This window comes from Carcharodon carcharias, chromosome 5, assembly GCF_017639515.1.
Source record: "Carcharodon carcharias isolate sCarCar2 chromosome 5, sCarCar2.pri, whole genome shotgun sequence".
NCBI classification, from domain to species: Eukaryota; Metazoa; Chordata; class Chondrichthyes; order Lamniformes; family Lamnidae; genus Carcharodon; species Carcharodon carcharias.
Genome location: NC_054471.1, coordinates 13,385,019 through 13,397,963, shown reverse-complemented (window position 1 = coordinate 13,397,963; position 12,945 = coordinate 13,385,019).

Genomic DNA, 12,945 nt, shown 5'->3' with positions numbered 1-12,945 from the left:
GATCTCTCTGTTCAGGGGGTTCTCTGGATTCAAGGAGATGTCTGAGTTCAGGGAGATCTCTTTGTTCAGGTGGTTAAGGGGATCTCTAGTTTCAGGGGGATCTCTCTGTTCAGTGGGATCTCTCAGTTCAGGGTATCCCTCGGTTCAGGAAGATCTCTCAGTTCATGAGGATCTCTCTGTTCATGGGGATCTCTTGGTTCAGGGGAATCTCTGTTCTAGGGGATATCTCTGTTGTACATCATTATTGGGTTCAGGGGATCTCTCTGTTCAGGGTGATCTCCGGGTTCAGGGGTATCGCACTGTTCAGGGAGATCTCTCAGTTCAAGGGAACTCGGTTCAAGGGGGATCTCTCTGATAAACAGGATATCTCTGTTCTAGGGGATCTCTGGGTTCAGGGGGTCTCTCTGTTCAGGTGGATCTCTCGATTAAGGGGATCTCTCAGTTCATGTGGATCTCTCTGTTCATGGGGATCTCTTGGTTCAGGGGGTCTCTGTTCTAGGTGATATCTCTGTTGTAGCGGATCATTGGGTTCAGGGGGAATCTCTCTGTTCAGGGGGAATCTCTCTGTTCAGGGGGATCTCTCTGTTCAGGGGATCTCTCTCTTCAGAGGGCTCTCTCAGTTCATGGGCATCTCTCTGTTCATAGGGATCTACTGGTTCAGATGGACCTCTGTTCTAGGGACTATCTCTGTTCTAGAGGATCACTTGGTTCAGGGGCATCTCTGGGTTCTGGGGGATCTTTTTGTTCAGGAGTTTCTCTCAGTCCAGGAATGTCTCTGCGTTCAAGAGGCTCTCTCAGTTCAGGGGGATCTTTCGGTTCAGGGCGATCTCTTGGTTCAGGAGGAATCTCAGAGTTCAGGGGGATTCATGGGTTCCAGGGGATCTCAGTTCAGGGGGCTCTCTGGGTTAAGGTTGATCTCTAGGTTCAGGGGGATCTATTTGTTATGGGGGATCTCTGTTCTAGGGGATGCCTGTGTTCAGGGGGATCTCTCAGTTCAGTGGGATCTCTGGGTTCAGGGGGATCTCTGGGTTCAAGGGGATCTCTCTGTTCCATGGGATCTCAGTGTTCGTGGTTCAAGGGAATCTCTGGGTTCCGGGGGGTCTTTTTGTTCAGGAAGATCTCTCTGTTCAAAGGGAACTCTCTTTTCAGTATGATCTCTTGGTTCAGGAGCATCTTTCTCATCATGGGGATCTCTCAGTTTGGTGGATCTCTCAGTGTGGGGGATCTCTTTGTGCAGGTGGATATCTCTGCTCAGATGGATCTCTCTGTTCAGTGGGATCTCTCGGTTCAGTGGGATATCTGGGTTCAGGAGATGTCTCTGTTCAGGGGAATCTCAGAGTTCTGGGGGATCCATGGGTTCCAGGGGGTCTCAGTTCAGAGGGTATCTTTCTGTTCAGGGGATCTCTTGGTTCAGGGGGATATAAGGGTTGAGGAGATCTCTCTTTTCAGGGCGATCTCTGGGTTCAAGGAGATGTCTGGGTTCAGGGGGATCTCTTTGTTCAGGTGTATCTTTGGGTTAAGGTGGATCTCTAGGTTCAGGGGCATCTCTCTGGTCAGGGTGACCTCATGGTTCAGGGTGATTCCTCGGTTCAGGGGGATCTCTCTGTTCAGGGGATCTTGGTTCAGGGAGCTCTCTCGGTTCAGGGGGATCTCTGTTCTAGGGAATGTCTCTGTTCAGCGGGATCTCTCAGTTCAGTTGGATCTGTGCATTCAGGGGGATCTCTGGGTTCAAGGGGATCTCTCTGCTCAGGGGTATCTCTGGCTTCAGGGCGTTCTCTGGCTTCAGGATGATCTCTCTCTTCCGGGCAATCTCTGGGTTCAGGGAGATCTCTCTGTTCAGAGTGATCTCTGGGTACAGAGGGATCTCTCGGTTCAGAGGAATATCTGGGTTCAGGGGCATCTCTCTGTTCATGGTGATCTCTGGGGTCAGGGGGATCTCTGGTTTCAGGTGGATCTCTCAGTTCCATGGGATTTCAGTGTTCAGGAGGGGTCTCCTTGTTCTAAGTGATGTCTCTGTTCAGGAGGATCTCTCGCTTCAGTGGGATCTCTCGGTTCAGGGGAACACTCTGTTCAGGGGATGAGTGGGTTCTGTGGAATCCCTCTGTTCAGTGGGATCTCTCTGTTCAGTGGTATCTCTGTTCTAGGGGATATCTCTGTTCTATGGGATCTCTGTGTTCAGGGCAGCTCTCTGTTTAGTGGGATCCCTGAGTTCAGAGGGGTCTCCCTGTTCGGGGGATCTCTCTGTTCAAGGGGAACTCTCTTTTCAGTGCGATCTCTTAGTTCAGGGGATCTCCCTCTCTTCATGGGGATCTCTCAGTTTGGGGGAATCTCTCAGTTTGGGGGATCTCTTTGTTCATGTTGATCTCTGTTCAGATGGATCTCTGTTCTAGGGGATTTCTCTGTTCAGTAGGATCTCTCGATTCAGTGGGATATCTGGGTTCAGGGAGATCTCTGTGTCTCTGTGTTCTGAGGGATCTCTGTGTTCATGGGGATGTCTCTGTTCAGGGGAATCTCAGAGTTCAGGATAATCCATGGGTTCCGGGGATCTCAGTTCAGTGGGTAGCTCTCTGTTCAGAGGGATCTCTTGGTTCAGGGGGATATAAGGGTTCAGGGGGAACTCTCTGTTCAGGGAGATCTCTGGGTTAAGGGGATCTCTCTGTTCAGGGGTTTCTCTGGATTCAAGGAGATGTCTGCGTTCAGGGGCATCTCTTTGTTCAGGTGGATCTCTGGGTTAAGGGGATCTCTAGGTTCAGGTAGATCTCTCTGTTCAGTGGGATCTCTCAGTTCAGGGGATCTCTCGGTTCAGTGGGATCTCTCAGTTCAGGGGGATCTCTCAGTTCAGGCAGATCTCTCAGTTCAAGGGAAATCGGTTCAAGGGGGATCTCTCTGATAAATGGGATATCTCTGTTCTAGGGGATCTCTGGGTTCAGGGGGTCTCTCTGTTCAGGGGGGCTCTCTCTCCAGGTGGATCTCTCAGTTCATGAGGATCTCTCTGTTTATTGGGATCTCTTGGTTCAGGGGGATCTCTGTTCAAGGGGATATCTCTGTTGTAGGTGATCATAGGGTTCAGGGGGGGTCTCTCTGTTCAGGGGGATCTCCAGGTTCAGGAGTATCTCTCTGTTCAGGGCGATCTCTGTGTTTGGGTGGAACTCTGGCTTCAGGTGGATTTCTCTGTTCAGGTGGATCTCTCTGTTCAGGAGATCTCTCTGTTCAGTGGGATCTCTCTGTTCGGGGGTTCTCTGGATTCAAGGAGATATCTGCTTTCAGGGGGATCTCTTTGTTCAGGTGGCTCTCTGGGTTAAGGAGATCTCTAGGTTCGGGGATCTCTCTGTTCAGTGGGATCTCTCAGTTCAGGGGATCCCTTGGTTCAGGGAGATCTCTCAGTTCAAGGGAACTCGGTTCAAATGGGAATCCCCCTTGAACCGAGATCCCCTGATAAACGGGATATCTCTGTTCTAGGGGATCTCTGGGTTCAGGGTGTCTCTCTGTTCAGGAGGATCTCTTGGTTCAGGGGGATCTCTCAGTTCATGGGGATCTCTTGGTTCAGTTCTAGGTGATATCTCTGTTGTAGGGGATCACTTGGTTATGGGGAATCTCTCTGTTCATGGGGATCTCTCAGTTCAGGAGGATCTCTGTGTTCAGCAGATCAGGGTCAAAGGGGATCTCTCTGATCAGGGGGATCTCTCTGTTTAACAGGATCTCTGTTCTAGGGAATATCTCTGTTCTAGGGTATCCCTGGGTTCAGGGGGATTTCTCTATTCAGGGGATCTCTCTGTTCAAGGGGATCTCTCTGTTCATGGGGATCTCTAGCTGCAGGGGTATCTCTCTGTTCAGGGGATCTCTGTGTTCAGGTGGATCTCTTTACTCAGGGGGATCTCTCTGTTGAGTGGGAGCCCTCTGTTCAGGTGGAGCTCTTTCTTCAGGTGGATCTCTCTGTTCTTCAGGATCTCTAGGTGCAGGGGTATCTCTCTGTTCAGGGGAATCTCTGTGTTCAGGGGGATCTCTCTGTTCAGGGGAATCTCTCTCGTCAGGGTGATCTCTCGGTTCATGGGCATCTCTCTGTTTATGGGGATCTAATGGTTCAGGGGGATCTCTGTTCCAGGAGATATCTCTGTTCTAGGGGATTACTTGGTTCAGGGGAATCTCTCTGTTCATGGGGATCTCCAAGTTCAGGGGAATCTCTGGTTTCAGGGGAATCTCTGGTTTCAGGGGATGTCTGGGTTCAGGGCAATCTCGCTTCAGGGGGGATCTCTCTGTTCTGGGGCATCGCTGTTCTAACAGATGTCTATGTTCAGTGGGAATTCTCTGTACAGGTGGATCTCTCAGTTCAGGGGGATCTTTCGGTTCAGGGGGATCTCTTGGTTCAGGAGGATCTCTCTGTTTGGGGGATCTTGGTTCAAGGGGGTCTTTCTGATCGGGGGATTTCTCTGTTTAAGGGGATCTCAGTTCTAGGGAATATCTCTGTTCTAGGGGATCCATGCGTTCAGGGGGATCTCTCCATTCAGGACAATATATCTGTTCAAGGGGATCTCTTGGTTTAGGGGGTTCTCTCTGTTCAGGGGGTCTCTCTGTTCAAGGGGATCTCTCAGTTCAGGGGTATCTCTGTTCATGGGGAACTCTCTGTTAAAGAAGAGTTCTGTCCGAGCGGATCCCTGGGTTCAGAGGGGATCTCTCTGTACAGGGGATCTTTGGGTTCAGGGGGGTCTCTCTGTTCAGGGGGCCTCTGTTCAGGGGGTCTCCCTTTTCAGGGAGATCTCTCTGTTCAGGGGATCTCTCAGTACATGGGGATCTCTCTGCTCATGGGGTTAAGGGGGAGCTCTGTTGTGAGGGATATCTCTGTTGTAGGGGAGATCACTCTGATCAGGGGATCTCTTTGTTTAATGGGATCTCTGTTCTGGGGGATATCTCTGTTCCAGGGGATCTCTGGGTTCAGAGGGATCCCTGGGTTCAAAGGGATCTCCCTGTTTAGGGGGTTATATCTATTCAAGGGGATCTCTCTGTTCAGGGGGTTCTCTCTGTTCAGGTGCATCTCTCTGTTCAAGCGGATCTCTCGGTTCAGGCGTATCTCTCTGTTAATGGGGATCTCTCTGTTCGTGGGGAGCTCTCTGGTTAAGACGAACTCTGTTCTAGGGGGTATCTCTGTTCTAGGGGTTCTCTGGGTTCTGTGGGATCTTTTGGTTCAGGGGATCTCTCTGTTCAGTGGGATCTCTCAGTTCATGGGGATATCTGGGTTCAGGGGATCTCTCTGTTCACAGGATCTCTTGGTTCTGGGTGATATAAGGGTTCAATGGGATCTCTCTGTTCAGGGGATCTCTGGGTTCAAGGAGATGTCTGGGTTCAGGGGATCTCTTTGTTCATGTGGATCTCTGGGTTTAGGTGGATCTCTAGGTTCAGGGGCATCTCTCTGGTCATGGGGACCTCAGGGTTCAGGGTGATTCCTCGGTTCAGGGGGATCTCCCTGTTCAGGGGGATCTCTGTTCTAGGGGATGTCTCTGTTCAGGGGGATCTCTCAGTTCAGTGGGATTTCTGGGTTCAGGGGATCTCTGGATTCAAGGGGATCTCTCTGTTCAGGGGTATCTCTGGCTTCAGGGGGTTCTCTGGCTTCATGATGATCTCTCTCTTCCGGGCAATCTCTGGGTTCAGGGAGATCTCTCTGTTCAGAGCGATCTCTGGGTATAGAGGGAAATCTCGGTTCAGGGAAATATCTGGGTTCAGGGGCATCTCTCTGTTCATGGTGATCTCTGGGGTCAGGGGAGTCTCTGGGGTCAGGTGGATCTCTCTATTCCATGGGATCTCAGTGTTCAGGAGGGGTCTCTTTGTTCTAAGTGATGGCTCTGTTCAGGAGGATCTCTTGCTTCAGGGGATCTCTCAGTTCAGGCAGATCACTCTGTTCAGGGGATCTGTGGATTCTGTGGCATCCCTCTGTTCAGTGGGATCACTCTGTTCAGTGGTATCTCTGTTCTAGTGGATATCTCTGTTCCATGGGATCTCTGATTTCAGGGCAGCTCTCTGTTTAGTGGGATCCCTGGGTTCAGAGGGGTCTCCATGTTCAGGGGATCTCTCTGTACAGGGGGATCTCAGGGTTCAGGGGGATCTCTGTTCAGGGGGTCCTCTGGATTCAAGGAGATGTCTGCATTCAGGGGCATCTCTTTGTTCAGGTGGATCTCTGGGTTAAGGGGATCTCTGTGTTCAGGGGGATCTCTCAGTTCAGAGGGATCTCTTGGTTCAGTGGGATCTCTCAGTTCAGGTGGATCTCAGTTCAGGGAGATCTCTCAGTTTAAGGGAACACGGTTCAAGGGGGATCTCTCTGAAAAACGTGATATCTCTGTTCTAGGGGATCTCTGGGTTCAGGTGTCTCTCTGTTCAGGGGGATCTCTCGGTTCAGGGGCATCTCTCAGTTCATGAGGATCTCTCTGTTCATGGGGATCTCTTGGTTCAGGGGAATCTCTGTTCTAGGGGATATCTCTGTTGTACATCATTATTGGGTTCAGGGGATCTCTCTGTTCAGGGTGATCTCCGGGTTCAGGGGTATCGCACTGTTCAGGGGATTTCTGTGTTTGGGTGGAACCCTGGCTTCAGGTGGATCTCTCTGTTCAGGTGGATCTCTCTGTTCAGGGGGTTCTCTGGATTCAAGGAGATGTCTGAGTTCAGGGAGATCTCTTTGTTCAGGTGGTTAAGGGGATCTCTAGTTTCAGGGGGATCTCTCTGTTCAGTGGGATCTCTCAGTTCAGGGTATCCCTCGGTTCAGGAAGATCTCTCAGTTCATGAGGATCTCTCTGTTCATGGGGATCTCTTGGTTCAGGGGAATCTCTGTTCTAGGGGATATCTCTGTTGTACATCATTATTGGGTTCAGGGGATCTCTCTGTTCAGGGTGATCTCCGGGTTCAGGGGTATCGCACTGTTCAGGGAGATCTCTCAGTTCAAGGGAACTCGGTTCAAGGGGGATCTCTCTGATAAACAGGATATCTCTGTTCTAGGGGATCTCTGGGTTCAGGGGGTCTCTCTGTTCAGGTGGATCTCTCGATTAAGGGGATCTCTCAGTTCATGTGGATCTCTCTGTTCATGGGGATCTCTTGGTTCAGGGGGTCTCTGTTCTAGGTGATATCTCTGTTGTAGCGGATCATTGGGTTCAGGGGGAATCTCTCTGTTCAGGGGGAATCTCTCTGTTCAGGGGGATCTCTCTGTTCAGGGGATCTCTCTCTTCAGAGGGCTCTCTCAGTTCATGGGCATCTCTCTGTTCATAGGGATCTACTGGTTCAGATGGACCTCTGTTCTAGGGACTATCTCTGTTCTAGAGGATCACTTGGTTCAGGGGCATCTCTGGGTTCTGGGGGATCTTTTTGTTCAGGAGTTTCTCTCAGTCCAGGAATGTCTCTGCGTTCAAGAGGCTCTCTCAGTTCAGGGGGATCTTTCGGTTCAGGGCGATCTCTTGGTTCAGGAGGAATCTCAGAGTTCAGGGGGATTCATGGGTTCCAGGGGATCTCAGTTCAGGGGGCTCTCTGGGTTAAGGTTGATCTCTAGGTTCAGGGGGATCTATTTGTTATGGGGGATCTCTGTTCTAGGGGATGCCTGTGTTCAGGGGGATCTCTCAGTTCAGTGGGATCTCTGGGTTCAGGGGGATCTCTGGGTTCAAGGGGATCTCTCTGTTCCATGGGATCTCAGTGTTCGTGGTTCAAGGGAATCTCTGGGTTCCGGGGGGTCTTTTTGTTCAGGAAGATCTCTCTGTTCAAAGGGAACTCTCTTTTCAGTATGATCTCTTGGTTCAGGAGCATCTTTCTCATCATGGGGATCTCTCAGTTTGGTGGATCTCTCAGTGTGGGGGATCTCTTTGTGCAGGTGGATATCTCTGCTCAGATGGATCTCTCTGTTCAGTGGGATCTCTCGGTTCAGTGGGATATCTGGGTTCAGGAGATGTCTCTGTTCAGGGGAATCTCAGAGTTCTGGAGGATCCATGGGTTCCAGGGGGTCTCAGTTCAGAGGGTATCTTTCTGTTCAGGGGATCTCTTGGTTCAGGGGGATATAAGGGTTGAGGAGATCTCTCTGTTCAGGGCGATCTCTGGGTTCAAGGAGATGTCTGGGTTCAGGGGGATCTCTTTGTTCAGGTGTATCTTTGGGTTAAGGTGGATCTCTAGGTTCAGGGGCATCTCTCTGGTCAGGGTGACCTCATGGTTCAGGGTGATTCCTCGGTTCAGGGGGATCTCTCTGTTCAGGGGATCTTGGTTCAGGGAGCTCTCTCGGTTCAGGGGGATCTCTGTTCTAGGGAATGTCTCTGTTCAGCGGGATCTCTCAGTTCAGTTGGATCTGTGCATTCAGGGGGATCTCTGGGTTCAAGGGGATCTCTCTGCTCAGGGGTATCTCTGGCTTCAGGGCGTTCTCTGGCTTCAGGATGATCTCTCTCTTCCGGGCAATCTCTGGGTTCAGGGAGATCTCTCTGTTCAGAGTGATCTCTGGGTACAGAGGGATCTCTCGGTTCAGAGGAATATCTGGGTTCAGGGGCATCTCTCTGTTCATGGTGATCTCTGGGGTCAGGGGGATCTCTGGTTTCAGGTGGATCTCTCAGTTCCATGGGATTTCAGTGTTCAGGAGGGGTCTCCTTGTTCTAAGTGATGTCTCTGTTCAGGAGGATCTCTCGCTTCAGTGGGATCTCTCGGTTCAGGGGAACACTCTGTTCAGGGGATGAGTGGGTTCTGTGGAATCCCTCTGTTCAGTGGGATCTCTCTGTTCAGTGGTATCTCTGTTCTAGGGGATATCTCTGTTCTATGGGATCTCTGTGTTCAGGGCAGCTCTCTGTTTAGTGGGATCCCTGAGTTCAGAGGGGTCTCCCTGTTCGGGGGATCTCTCTGTTCAAGGGGAACTCTCTTTTCTGTGCGATCTCTTAGTTCAGGGGATCTCCCTCTCTTCATGGGGATCTCTCAGTTTGGGGGAATCTCTCAGTTTGGGGGATCTCTTTGTTCATGTTGATCTCTGTTCAGATGGATCTCTGTTCTAGGGGATTTCTCTGTTCAGTAGGATCTCTCGATTCAGTGGGATATCTGGGTTCAGGGAGATCTCTGTGTCTCTGTGTTCTGAGGGATCTCTGTGTTCATGGGGATGTCTCTGTTCAGGGGAATCTCAGAGTTCAGGATAATCCATGGGTTCCGGGGATCTCAGTTCAGTGGGTAGCTCTCTGTTCAGAGGGATCTCTTGGTTCAGGGGGATATAAGGGTTCAGGGGGAACTCTCTGTTCAGGGAGATCTCTGGGTTAAGGGGATCTCTCTGTTCAGGGGTTTCTCTGGATTCAAGGAGATGTCTGCGTTCAGGGGCATCTCTTTGTTCAGGTGGATCTCTGGGTTAAGGGGATCTCTAGGTTCAGGTAGATCTCTCTGTTCAGTGGGATCTCTCAGTTCAGGGGATCTCTCGGTTCAGTGGGATCTCTCAGTTCAGGGGGATCTCTCAGTTCAGGCAGATCTCTCAGTTCAAGGGAAATCGGTTCAAGGGGGATCTCTCTGATAAATGGGATATCTCTGTTCTAGGGGATCTCTGGGTTCAGGGGGTCTCTCTGTTCAGGGGGGCTCTCTCTCCAGGTGGATCTCTCAGTTCATGAGGATCTCTCTGTTTATTGGGATCTCTTGGTTCAGGGGGATCTCTGTTCAAGGGGATATCTCTGTTGTAGGTGATCATAGGGTTCAGGGGGGGTCTCTCTGTTCAGGGGGATCTCCAGGTTCAGGAGTATCTCTCTGTTCAGGGCGATCTCTGTGTTTGGGTGGAACTCTGGCTTCAGGTGGATTTCTCTGTTCAGGTGGATCTCTCTGTTCAGGAGATCTCTCTGTTCAGTGGGATCTCTCTGTTCGGGGGTTCTCTGGATTCAAGGAGATATCTGCTTTCAGGGGGATCTCTTTGTTCAGGTGGCTCTCTGGGTTAAGGAGATCTCTAGGTTCGGGGATCTCTCTGTTCAGTGGGATCTCTCAGTTCAGGGGATCCCTTGGTTCAGGGAGATCTCTCAGTTCAAGGGAACTCGGTTCAAATGGGAATCCCCCTTGAACCGAGATCCCCTGATAAACGGGATATCTCTGTTCTAGGGGATCTCTGGGTTCAGGGTGTCTCTCTGTTCAGGAGGATCTCTTGGTTCAGGGGGATCTCTCAGTTCATGGGGATCTCTTGGTTCAGTTCTAGGTGATATCTCTGTTGTAGGGGATCACTTGGTTATGGGGAATCTCTCTGTTCATGGGGATCTCTCAGTTCAGGAGGATCTCTGTGTTCAGCGGATCAGGGTCAAAGGGGATCTCTCTGATCAGGGGGATCTCTCTGTTTAACAGGATCTCTGTTCTAGGGAATATCTCTGTTCTAGGGTATCCCTGGGTTCAGGGGGATTTCTCTATTCAGGGGATCTCTCTGTTCAAGGGGATCTCTCTGTTCATGGGGATCTCTAGCTGCAGGGGTATCTCTCTGTTCAGGGGATCTCTGTGTTCAGGTGGATCTCTTTACTCAGGGGGATCTCTCTGTTGAGTGGGAGCCCTCTGTTCAGGTGGAGCTCTTTCTTCAGGTGGATCTCTCTGTTCTTCAGGATCTCTAGGTGCAGGGGTATCTCTCTGTTCAGGGGAATCTCTGTGTTCAGGGGGATCTCTCTGTTCAGGGGAATCTCTCTCGTCAGGGTGATCTCTCGGTTCATGGGCATCTCTCTGTTTATGGGGATCTAATGGTTCAGGGGGATCTCTGTTCCAGGAGATATCTCTGTTCTAGGGGATTACTTGGTTCAGGGGAATCTCTCTGTTCATGGGGATCTCCAAGTTCAGGGGAATCTCTGGTTTCAGGGGAATCTCTGGTTTCAGGGGATGTCTGGGTTCAGGGCAATCTCGCTTCAGGGGGGATCTCTCTGTTCTGGGGCATCGCTGTTCTAACAGATGTCTATGTTCAGTGGGAATTCTCTGTACAGGTGGATCTCTCAGTTCAGGGGGATCTTTCGGTTCAGGGGGATCTCTTGGTTCAGGAGGATCTCTCTGTTTGGGGGATCTTGGTTCAAGGGGGTCTTTCTGATCGGGGGATTTCTCTGTTTAAGGGGATCTCAGTTCTAGGGAATATCTCTGTTCTAGGGGATCCATGTGTTCAGGGGGATCTCTCCATTCAGGACAATATATCTGTTCAAGGGGATCTCTTGGTTTAGGGGGTTCTCTCTGTTCAGGGGGTCTCTCTGTTCAAGGGGATCTCTCAGTTCAGGGGTATCTCTGTTCATGGGGAACTCTCTGTTAAAGAAGAGTTCCGTCCGAGCGGATCCCTGGGTTCAGAGGGGATCTCTCTGTACAGGGGATCTTTGGGTTCAGGGGGGTCTCTCTGTTCAGGGGGCCTCTGTTCAGGGGGTCTCCCTTTTCAGGGAGATCTCTCTGTTCAGGGGATCTCTCAGTACATGGGGATCTCTCTGCTCATGGGGTTAAGGGGGAGCTCTGTTGTGAGGGATATCTCTGTTGTAGGGGAGATCACTCTGATCAGGGGATCTCTTTGTTTAATGGGATCTCTGTTCTGGGGGATATCTCTGTTCCAGGGGATCTCTGGGTTCAGAGGGATCCCTGGGTTCAAAGGGATCTCCCTGTTTAGGGGGTTATATCTATTCAAGGGGATCTCTCTGTTCAGGGGGTTCTCTCTGTTCAGGTGCATCTCTCTGTTCAAGCGGATCTCTCGGTTCAGGCGTATCTCTCTGTTAATGGGGATCTCTCTGTTCGTGGGGAGCTCTCTGGTTAAGATGAACTCTGTTCTAGGGGGTATCTCTGTTCTAGGGGTTCTCTGGGTTCTGTGGGATCTTTTGGTTCAGGGGATCTCTCTGTTCAGTGTGATCTCTCAGTTCATGGGGATATCTGGGTTCAGGGGATCTCTCTGTTCACAGGATCTCTTGGTTCTGGGTGATATAAGGGTTCAATGGGATCTCTCTGTTCAGGGGATCTCTGGGTTCAAGGAGATGTCTGGGTTCAGGGGATCTCTTTGTTCATGTGGATCTCTGGGTTTAGGTGGATCTCTAGGTTCAGGGGCATCTCTCTGGTCATGGGGACCTCAGGGTTCAGGGTGATTCCTCGGTTCAGGGGGATCTCCCTGTTCAGGGGGATCTCTGTTCTAGGGGATGTCTCTGTTCAGGGGGATCTCTCAGTTCAGTGGGATTTCTGGGTTCAGGGGATCTCTGGATTCAAGGGGATCTCTCTGTTCAGGGGTATCTCTGGCTTCAGGGGGTTCTCTGGCTTCATGATGATCTCTCTCTTCCGGGCAATCTCTGGGTTCAGGGAGATCTCTCTGTTCAGAGCGATCTCTGGGTATAGAGGGAAATCTCGGTTCAGGGAAATATCTGGGTTCAGGGGCATCTCTCTGTTCATGGTGATCTCTGGGGTCAGGGGAGTCTCTGGGGTCAGGTGGATCTCTCTATTCCATGGGATCTCAGTGTTCAGGAGGGGTCTCTTTGTTCTAAGTGATGGCTCTGTTCAGGAGGATCTCTTGCTTCAGGGGATCTCTCAGTTCAGGCAGATCACTCTGTTCAGGGGATCTGTGGATTCTGTGGCATCCCTCTGTTCAGTGGGATCACTCTGTTCAGTGGTATCTCTGTTCTAGTGGATATCTCTGTTCCATGGGATCTCTGATTTCAGGGCAGCTCTCTGTTTAGTGGGATCCCTGGGTTCAGAGGGGTCTCCATGTTCAGGGGATCTCTCTGTACAGGGGGATCTCAGGGTTCAGGGGGATCTCTGTTCAGGGGGTCCTCTGGATTCAAGGAGATGTCTGCATTCAGGGGCATCTCTTTGTTCAGGTGGATCTCTGGGTTAAGGGGATCTCTGGGTTCAGGGGGATCTCTCAGTTCAGAGGGATCTCTTGGTTCAGTGGGATCTCTCAGTTCAGGTGGATCTCAGTTCAGGGAGATCTCTCAGTTTAAGGGAACACGGTTCAAGGGGGATCTCTCTGAAAAACGTGATATCTCTGTTCTAGGGGATCTCTGG